This window comes from Bacillus rossius, chromosome 3, assembly GCF_032445375.1.
Source record: "Bacillus rossius redtenbacheri isolate Brsri chromosome 3, Brsri_v3, whole genome shotgun sequence".
In the NCBI taxonomy this organism is placed as follows: Eukaryota; Metazoa; Arthropoda; class Insecta; order Phasmatodea; family Bacillidae; genus Bacillus; species Bacillus rossius.
Window position 1 is genome coordinate 36292232 of NC_086332.1, and position 11965 is coordinate 36304196.

Below are 11965 nucleotides of genomic sequence, written 5' to 3' on the forward strand. Positions count from 1 at the left end.
CGAAGATCTAAACTGTTATTAGCGCCTTTAGTTCGCAAGCAACCGCGTGCTTCAATAAGCGGATGGGTTTCGCCAAGGAGAAGGATAGGAAGTTGCCAGACCTTACCATATGACCGTGTGGCGGACATGGAGAAATGACACACACTCACTGTTTGTGTGTCTATGACCTAGCTACTATGATTTTCTATTATAAAACTGAATTTACCCCTTTATCAATCTCTGAGGGATGGAATTTCATAATTTTTATGTAGTATATGTTACAATCCTTACCATAAACTATCTATATGCAAAAAATCATATCTATCCGTTGCTCCGTTGCTGCGTGAAAGAAAGACAACAGATATTCACACTTTCGCATTTATAATGTTAGTATGTATTTAAAAGATTAGAAACATGACGAATGCAAATATAACCAATTCAGAGGTAATTACAGTAATATTTTTACAGACTGCATTGTTTGTATTGTTCACTATTGCATGTAACAAACTAAGTGACTTTATTTTCACGTTTTCATTGCAGATTATTGTTTTGATAATGTTTTTGTGTTTCTTTTGTGTAGCATTTCAATAGATTTGTTCAAAATAATTTTATATATCAATGCTGCGTGTGCGAAATATTTTTTTCTTAAAGCGAGAAATAAGAGGCGGAAAATAAAACAAAATATATCATGAGGCTGAATTTAATAAAACGCTTTAACACGTAATTTAAATTCAGCCCTACTGGAATTGGTTGCAACAGCTAGTAATATAATAGCATCACATCACTGGCTACTCCACTTTTGGTAGATGATTAATGCATTTCCATGAACTGGCAAAATGTTTTTTTTTCTTTCCTGTAAGTTCATTTCTCTTCCGCAGCACGTCGACATTAATATTGCAATTGGCTAAGAGACTGATATGAATTTGTTGGTCACGCAAAACTGTTGAATAATTGAAAACATTAATATTTATGGTGTAAAAAATTTAAAATCAAAATCTACAAAATAATTCACCGATATGTCTGTTTCTGTGACCAACGACTCTCTTTATTATATAAATGTGTGTGCGCGCTTGTACGCAAAAATACACACAATAATAAGTATTAAAAATAACATTGCGGATAAGCATAGTATTTGGTAAAATAAAAGCTGATATGATATCATCTGCAGTTACGAAAAACATTTTTAACACCAAATTCGTAAAAAATGAATTGATAACACAGGCCAACAATAGTTTTGGTGCCGGGGTATTTGTAGCTGATTTCATAAGAATTTGGTGCATTGAAGATAATATGGCATTAGTTTTTGCCTAGGAGGTCAAATTTCTAATAACGTTTTAGTGATATGTAGTTTTACGTTATTTTAGGTTAAATCCACGAATCAAAACAAAATTTTAAACATTAAATTCTTATTATTTAATTACATAAATATCATTCTATACAAATATCATTATATTATACAGATATTATTAGCATATACTAATATTATTATATATACAAAGATATTACCAAGTCATCAATGGAACCAACTAGACACTCAACAATTCGGAAGCTTATTTTTCGTGAACTTCTTGAATATATCTTGGAAGAATCCCTTTTTAAACTCCAACAATAATCTGCAATCATGTGCGTATCCCATCTTCCTTGATAACGGTCCTCCATAATTTTAATTCCTTGATGAAATCTTTCACCTTGCTCCTCACTGCTGTCGCCTAAATATTCAGGAAAACGGTCCAGGTGGCTGTGTAAACAGTGCACCTTAATACTCATGTTGCACCTAGGTGATTTTAAATTTTTAAGCATATCGTTAACCTGTTAGTTCAACATGGTTTTTTACTTTTCATTGGCTCAGAAAATTCTCGAAACTGCAACAAATGAAGTCCAGGATTTTCGCTCAGCCTCATTCATGGAATTTACAAAGGTTTAGTCCTTAATGAATTTTCTTATTTCTGGGCCGTTAAATATTCCTGCTTTAATTTTTTCCTTGCTCAAGTGAGGCATTTCTCCCCGTATAAATGCAAAGCATGATCCGTCCTTATCAAGAGCCTTTACAAACTGCTTCATAAGGCCCAGCTTGATATGCAGTGGAGGAAAGATGATTTTCTCTTGTTCAACTAAGGGTTCGTTAACGGTTTTTTCTTAACGACCATGTTCTTCTCTCTCAGGCTACTCTTGTCTAAGCCAGTGGTGTGTTTTGTCTCTGCTATCCCAGGGGCACAAGAAACAAGGATATTTTGTGTGGCCACTTTGCTGTCCGAGTAGAAATTTATCATTTTTAAGTCCACACATATCAACCATTGATGTTCACGATACCTTATCTTCTCCAAGACCAAAGATATGGGCTATATGTTTCTTTATTGTCGTTGAGTGAGCAATTGGTATTGAACCATATTTGTTTACATTGTGTAGAAGAACACATTTCAAGCTTCGCTTATCTCAAAAAGTAGAGCTTATAGGAAAAAAAATCATAAAATCCTAGGCACCAATTTTTTTTTCTTATGGCCAGTGTAATATAATTAATCATTCATCACTAGCCAACTGTAGTCAGAATTGCAGCGGATTTAGCGGTTTGGTTATTTTTTTAATGTTATTGGCATAAGTGGACAGATACATACCAATGCTTCGACTTTATTGTGGGACAACTTTCATCCGCAAAGAAAATATGGCAAAATTCTTTCTTTTACCAGGTAACAGCTAAAATGTGTGTTGAACGTTAAAAAAACTCTAATTGGGTATTCACTTACAGGACGAACCAAATTTTAATACAATTATGTTTCCTTAAAATAAACAGACTTACAGAAATATAAACCAACAATAGGGCCTACATAATTAAAAATATTTTTGCATTTAAAATTTGTGTCCAATTTTACTGAAGTTAATACAAAAGCCATGACTATGTTTATTCAGAATGCCAGATATGTTTGTTTCGATACTATTATTAATTTAGGTCCAAAGAGGAATAAGAAGTCAATAATATGTTTTAATTGTTTTTATATTATGGACTCAAAGTACATCATAATGATTATTTGTACGAAACATTTTTAATTTTTTCATACAAAGATGAAAACAATTCATAAAAAATCAACGTAGAATGTATTTTAAACAATAAAATGTAGTATATTACGCATAGCGTTTAACTAATTGTCTATATGATTTCACAAAATTGTTAATTATGACCAAAATAAAAATCATAATCTGTACATTGACTATCATTCTTAGACGACGTTGGTTGGTTAATTTTTTTTGCAAAATTTATATGTTTGTAGAAATTATCCTAATATTGATAATAGTTGTAAAAATCTAAAAAAAAAAAAAAAACCTTAAATCGTTACATCTCACTTTAACTACAACTTCCTCGGGAATCGTCTTTACGTTTTCATTCCCTCATTCCTCAAATTTGAGTAAAACATTAAAAAAAAAAAAAAGTTTTCAACTTCTTTACTCGTAAGGTTGGGCTTCCATCCTCGTACAAGTCTTTTCGTTTTTGTAGGGAACAATAATTTTTTTCCTAAGGGAAATAATTTCTAACTAGGTACCGTATTTCATGCTTAGATGTCATTAATTTGTTGAGTTATAAATGTAATATTTCGGGATGCTAACGTGCTTTTCATCCAGCCAATACTTTTTTTTTTGTATAGTGATTTAGGTCACCTATATTAGAGGTGGTTGAAAACTCTGACACAGTATATTGGATAATCGATGAGATATTCAAATTTTTCCTCCCCTGTCAGCCAGTGCACGCCATATATCCAACGGTTGAGAGCATCAAACTTTTCAGACTGAATTTTTATAGTCCCCGTTTGCCGATTCAGACTGGGCGCTGAGAAAAATATAATATTGAGCAGAGCGTCATAAAATTTTGCGCTCACGTATGCAAAACATTTTTCCGACATTTTTTTCAAACTAAGGTAAATTTCTCCTCAGGAATATTTTGGAACTTGCAAATATGTTAATTTACGGCCTGGAGTTTAATATGCCTGCAAGTGGCCCCACTACTTTTACGAAAATTCTGCGTTTAGATTTTTAAAACTTGGGATTCTAGTATTGCTGAAATTCGAATACTCAAAGTGAACGCTCACTAAGCCTTGATCTTAAGATAAGCTCATTTTAAATCAAGCGTCAATTTGTGCAGGCAATCAGACCTACAAGTTCTACCTATACTCCGTAAAATGCAAATCCGTCTTTGAAAATTGCGTTCGCGGACCTTTTGCTCTAACGTAATACCTCAATAACTCGATCCACGACAGTAGGACTTTCATAGCAATATAGTTAAGAAAAGAGTTACCTTACTTCTTCTTTCACCCAGACATATCTTCATTTTTTAGCCTCGTTGACAGACCTGACTGGTTTTCTAACACACTAGGAACTGGCATCGATTACAAACAACTAAAATAAAAAAAAAACTGTAATAAGTGTCGAAAACCGATTTTGTGAGAGTAAATGATAGCGATGGACGTTATTCAGGTACATAAAGTGTCTGTTGATTAAGATTATGACTACAATTTTGTTTGTATGTCACTTGGTTTGTATTATTACCCTGCAGTTGTTTCTTCATTTAAATTTAATATATCTTTGTAAAAACATTTCCTGCGATGTTCACTTCAAATATATATTAGGTTATGATTATTTACCTTGTCATTAAAGTATTTTTAAAAAATCATACAGAGCATAAAATACTTATAATTCGCTCTTTTTCTGAAACCAAATCAACACATCGACATGCTTAACATATCGATATCGGCGTCTACATGTCGACATGTCGCTCGGTCCTGATCATGACTTACTGTTCAGAAGTCTGCCATTTCCTTAAACGCTACTCGTATTTTTAACTATCTGTGGTACTTGGCTTCACACAAGTAGATAAAGGATTTTACTACTGATATAAATTAGTGTCAAGATCAAAACAACTTTTTTTTCGTATCTGAACTTCATATTAGAATTTATTTAACAAATGCCGTGTTGAAATGACGAAAACTTTTATTACAGAAAGACTGGATTAAGATTCGAAAGGAAAGAAAGCATCAACCATGCAACATATATTGCCAATATGGATAAAACTGAAGAGAAATTCATTATTTAAATATTCTGTCAATTTAAAAACCATACTACCAAATAATACGCTGTTGATAAAATTCGAACGATATAGGGCGATGACAACACTCAGTTCAACATTAGAAATTTAAATTTAAAAAATGTCTATGTAAAATAATTGAACATTCTTGTTCTAAACAGTGGCCGATGTCGCGTCTATATTCTGTGACAGTTTCAAGACGTTCTCATAGTAAAATTTAATCTATACTAATAAATAAATCTGTAACGCATGTCTGTACATTTGAGTAATTTTACCAGTTTTCCGTGAAATAGTCATTTTATGACTCATTGATACCAAATCTGCAATTTTTAAAATATTTGTCTGCCTGTATGTCTGTCGTCTGTCTGTATGTGCGCTTATAATTATATGACAGATGTGAACTATTTTTCTAACAGATCTTGCGATTTTTGTTTTTTCGACTTAGTTATGTTTTGCGATTTGTTTTATACGACTATGATTTTATGTTGAAATTCATAACCAACAAATTAAATGTATAACTGACATTATGTAATTATATGCGAAGAGGGCAGTTATTGGCTAGTATAGTATAAGACAACTACAAGAGAAGTTATGCAAAAAAAAATTTCACCAAAACTCTGCGAGTTAAGTTAAAACTTCATACCAGGCTTCACTTTACTCACATATGAAGATGATGTGGCCACCGAGCGCTAAAACATTAAATAAAAAATCTAAATCGAATTCAGAAAAAACCCGTTTTTTTTTTTTTAACTCGCTTAGTAATCTAAAATATGTACCGAATTTCACGGCCCAAGGCCTTTCCATTTTCGTGCTGTGTGAAAGACAGACAGAAAAAGTATATATATATATTTTTGTTTTTAAGACTGTATTACATTATGTTTGGTCATGTAGGCCTTCACACACAATCCAAACATTTATGTCTCATCCTTGCTTTTCTAGTTCGGTTTTTCCGTGCGTTCTGTCCGGAACGGCTTTCACTTGGACAAGTTTCAAGTTACAGTAGGAGGCCAGGCAGGAGCAGAACATTACTGACTGATAAAGGTTGATTTACGCAAGGAAAGTCTGGAAAAATATCTGTAAGAAGGTTGGAATTTCTTGATAACGTGCAGTGAAACACGAGCTGCTTGTGGAAATCTAGATCACCCATCAAATTTATCGTACCTTTTCTGCCCAGGGTAAAGGCATACATCAGAGAAATTGCAATCCATTGTCTTTATGGTTACTTACTTCAGCTTGGAGAATAAAACGGTATTATGACGATAAAATGAATCTAAACTAACGCCGGAAACATTAACGAGCTATCGACAGATTGGAATTACGAACCTCCAAGTTGGTGCCAATGTTGGCAGTAATACTTTTTTGAAAAGAAAAAAAATGTCTGAAGTCCTGTAGATCGAGGTTGACTCACTACCTTAGAAACTGCAGTAAATTAATGGACTTTTTAACGAATAATTCGCGTCAAATAAACGAATAGTACTTCGTTAAATATAGATAACTGGATCTTTGTGTAATCGACGCAGTATTTCTATTTCCGTTTTTAGGGTAAACACACACACACATACACACACAGAAACTTTTTCTCTACTTTTACAAAAGATTCCTGTAGAAACCAATTGCCCATACGTAGTTTGTTATACTACTGCAAGACAGATATTCCTGTCACTTAGTTCAACACACGCCTCTGGTTATTTTTGTATGTATGAAAAAGGTTTTTTAGAGATAATACTGAGTATTTCTTGCAAACATTCGCGCATAATTTTATATTTTAATTTACTTTTCATTAAAGATTTCTGACGTGAAAACGTCTAATAAATCGATGAACGCCGGCTGCACGCACTAAAAAGTGTCCCGTTACGCACATTGTCCCGTTACGCTGTGTCCCATTACGCTTATTGTACGCTTGCGCCGCATTTATCTCTCTTCCACTCGATTGGAACAACCATCGATTTGACTTTTTCGAGGCACATTCAACTTGAAACACTCCCATTTTTTTCCTACTTTTCCTATCATCGTCCTATCCTTAACGGAATAACACAGATTGGAAGAAGTTAAATAGAAAAAATGTATAAAAGTTATAGTTAAAATAATCTCTTCGTTAAAGTAATGAACATATTTGAATTAATGAGTGCAAATAAAAGTAAATTTATCAATTAAATTGTAGATTTCATTTCACTCCTTCTTTGTATCCATACAAAATAGTGATAATTCAATAAAAATTATTCAATTTTATTCATAAAAGTATGCAATCTTTTCATCATTATGACGTTGTTACGTTAAACTATCGTCTGTAAACCTACTATACAGACAACCAATTTTTTAAAATGGAAAATATAATCGAATATTCAATAATTTGAATTTTTTGGTTGTATTATGCTTAGTAATGTGCGTAGCTAATATTGAAAAACCTATTCAGGGAACGATTTACATATAACTTTAACCATTGAAGGTACTGGGATGAAACAAAGCACAAATTCCCGGGTAAGAAAGAATCCGAACCCGGTATTACTGCGAAAACGATTTTGTAGTGGAACAGTTGTTTTCATGTAAATGTACAAATTTACAAATATCTGTAATTTCACATGAAGATTTATGTTTCATTTACAAAAAAAAAATACATTGCACGTGAAGAAATAAGGGTGATTTTGCAGGAGACTAAACAAGTACTCGAATGTTTTGCTAATATGCCAAGATTATGTTTGTGGATTCATGTTCAAGTAAGCAAACATAGTAACCGTAAATTTACCACGATCACGTGATAATTCGTAACCAGCGTTCTTCGTCAACTGGGGGTTATGAGGTTCAGGAAATCGGAGTATTGAAACTAGCGCAGATGTGCACGAAACGACCCAGCGTCGTTGTGGCATTGAGGAGGAAAATCAGAACCCGAGAGGAAACCCAACAGCTCAATCCGGCTTATGTACTGTACTGTACGGCGCCCTGGGTTCCTCGCGGGTTCGAGTTCACTTATGGCCAGCTGCACCATGCTGCTCATCGATCTTAGAAGGAAAAAAGATCTAAACGTTGCACCAACACCCTACCGGGACTGCACGGACCTTCGCTCACGTGAACTGAAGCTCATACATTTACAGTCTGCGACAACGGGTAGCATAGAGTCAAATAAATGTCATATGGAATCATAGCGGTGTTTTGGAATGATACAAAGTCGATACAATCGATCGTGACGCGGCGAGCGTATGGTTGATCAGGATAAACGTGACACGTGCTACTGTTGCACGGACTTGAAGATTCTGTCTGTTCGGCTCGTATCACGTCCCACCGGACTGTTGGCTTGAATCTAAAAATAGCCCCTACCCGCACAGCCGCACAAAGAGGACCTGAAGAGTGAATGGCAAAGAGTAATTAAACATAGATAGACAACGGCGTGGTTTTCCCGGGGAAACAAAGCATCCGTAATTGGAAGCTGAAAATTTTAAAGCATTAAATTTTTCATCAAAATGTTTGTGCGCAGTCAGGCAGTTTTACGCTAAATAATAATGGTAGGTACGAGTATTAACGTCCTGGAATCGGGGAAGTTTGTTGAAACCTAACCACGAACTTAACTCATTAGTGGCCAAGACCCAGGGACATAAATGTGCGAAACAATTGAAGTGTTGAAAGTATGCACAAATATTTTTAAAAAAATCTGGAATTTAAAAATAAATAGGGTTTTTTTCACATTTAACATTTTGACTCAGATCGTTTTATACTGTTTGCGCCTTTCAGTTGTCACTTATTTCTTCCCATAAATTTAATTTATAGGTATGAAAATGAACTGGAATGTTTTAAATTGACACGTGATTGATTTTGTGTGTCGGCGTGCCGACTCGAAGCAGCGACTGCCGCTCACAGTGAGGACTGCAGTTTACGGAAGTCAGTCGGACGAAACTCGACATCAGCAGGGCTTAGCGAGCTCCGACAGGCGGTGTAACGCGACATGACGTGCAGCTTCCAGTCTCTCAAGCATTCTGAACACTTTGTTTTGTACGCCAATACGAGTGTAAGAACAGCTTCAAAGGTGAAAGAAACGTTCGCTTCAAAAGTTTTCAAAGCTCTGTCCGGTGTTTCGCCACGATATGCCATGTTGGTAATTTAACTTTTTTTTTAGCGCTACTGTTGTTTAGGTTCTATTTCTGCATTGATAGAAATTAAAGAAAATTTACGGGCTTTTTAACGATGAATTTGCCTCAAATAAACGAAAAGTTCTTTGTAATTTCAAGTATATGAATCTTCGTAGAAACTACGACGTATTTCAACTTCCGAGTTAAATGATTCGTTCTAAACGAAAGTAAACGCGTAAAGTCGTGTGTTCCTTACATCATATTTAGTTAAACTCTTATCGAAATTGCATCTTTCGAAAATAATGTTTACTTACTTTTTTTGTACTTTCGAGGAAGTATTTTAAACATTTTAAAAATATATATATAATTTGTAACCGAATGAGAATTCTCATTTCGACAAGTTAGTCCCAGTTGTTATGAGCTAATATCGGCGAGGCACATGTCGAAACAAATTCTAAAATGCACAATATCAACCCATAGACATGTCTAACGTGTCGATGTCGGAATAGACGTGTCGCAGACCCCTGGTTTCACTCGCGCGTCATAAACCACCCTTCCTCCCTCCCAAATGCAAACATTACACCCACACCGTATCGTAATGCAGAAGCACAGTCACCACGTCGGTCCTGGTCACGCCCGGGGCGAGCGGGTGATGTCTCACTTGGAGAGTTACGCAGCGGGGTCAATGTATCGGGGACGCACCACAACGCCGAAATACCACAACGCCGAAATGCCAAATTGACCACAACGCCGACAGCTAGAAAACTGCTGTGTACCACAACGCCGAAATACACTAACGCCGAAAAATGTCATTGCAGGACTGCCACAAAGGTTAGGTTAGGTTAGACTAGGTTAGGTTAGACTAGGTTAGGTAAGACTAGGTTAGGTTAGACTAGGTTAGGTTAGACTATGTTAGGTTAGACTAGGTTAGGTTAGGATAGGCTAGGTTAGGCTAGGCTAGGTTAAGTTAGGTTATATTACGCTATGTTAGGTTAGGATAGGCTAGGTTAGGCTAGGCTAGGTTAAGTTAGGTTATATTACGCTAGGTTAGGTTAGGTTAGGTAAGGTTAGGTTTGATTGTGGTATTTCAGCGTTAAGGTACATTTAAGAAACACACACAAATTCATTCAGTTGTTATTTCGGCGTTGTTGTACACAGCAGTTTTCTAGCTGTCGGCGTTGTGGTCCATTTTGACATTTGGCGTTATGGTATTTTGGCGTTGTGGTACACAGCAGTTTTCTAGCTGTCGGCGTTGTGGTAAATTTTGACATCTGGCGTTATGGTATTTCGGCATTGTGGTAACGACCCCAATATATCTCGCAGCCGAGTTGAGCGCGCGTGACGCGCCAAGACAGCCCGTGCAGAGAGCTGGACTTGCGTGGCCGCAGTTACAGGCAGTCACCGCTGCAACCCTCGGGCGTGTTCCTGAAATGAGTAACGCAACGGAGAACTTTGATTCAATACACTTATTTGGATGACCACCATTGCAGTTTTGTACTGTTTGTCATGAAAAAAAATATATTCAAGAAAGAAAAAAAACGTGGACCACACAGATAACAGATGGATGAAACGATGAAACAAAAAAAAAATGTTATGGATAACACAACGACGAAAGTCAAACTTTAACTATCAGACAACACAAAAACCCAGTGGAAGGGTTTTAGTCACGAAAAAATAACACTACAGACGGACACGATGAGACAGTTTCAACAATAACAGTAAATGCAGGTAGACAAAACATCCTGGACAACGCAGCAAATATATGAACACAATAAAGAAGATAAACAGATATTACGGACAACACACCGACGACAACACTAACTGAGTAGGTTTCCTATGACAAAACAGTTGCAACGTTTCAAGAACTGGCATTTGTTCCCGTCATCAGGCACGAACAGACTGAACAAACCCTCAGATCCTGATATTCTTTATTATTATACTAGTAATCAGATTTTTAAAATGCAAGAATAATTAACCTTTATTGCCGAAATTGTTGTTGTAATAAGCAATGAAAACCACACTAACTTTTCGTTTAGATATAATTATGAACAAGTTTTCATATACATAAATAAACTGTAATCAAATATCTAACATAAACTATTATTACTGATGGCCGAAAGATGCTCCTTTTTATAATAATAAAAGATTTTATACTGGTAATCAGATTTTTAAAATGCTAGAATATCAGAATATGCTGGGTTCCTGCTTGTCATGTTGGCTGTTTACATTCGTTGTCGTTACTGTTGTCTGAGTGTTATTCCCGTTAGTTTATCCCGATCGCATAATTTTCGAGCTGAAACACGACACGCCAGTGATTGTGATTATGCACAATAGCTTGACATTTTTACCGCTAACGGATAACAAACACCTAGTTAACATACAAGAGAGCTATAGTGATAAGTTTACGTGAATAGTTCTTAAAAAGTAGTAATGACTAGAGGCACGGGAATTTCGCTGGCTTCATTATTTAGTTTAGAAGCTAGAATGCAAACCTTCACACTCTCGCCCTGTGTTCGTGATTGGACAGCAGTTACTTGGATACGCCCCTCTGCGACCGCGAGCCAAACAATGCCCAGCCAGGAGAGAAGTAAGCTAAACAGGTAGTGCTGATTAACAAGAAAAAAGGTGTTTCACGCTAAGAAATCAACCGATGGGAAAGCGAACGTTGGTAGAGTAAACATAAGGCTTTCAATATTAGCCAGATGCGAGGAGAATTCGCGAAATCTCCGGGTCTCTAGTAATGACTTAAAAATAAATAAATAAATAAATAATCTACATCCCGTGAGAGACAGGTTTTCAGTGTGGAGTGATTTTATTTTCTCCTGACTCTGTCTCAGAACATGTCCGTATCCTGACTCCT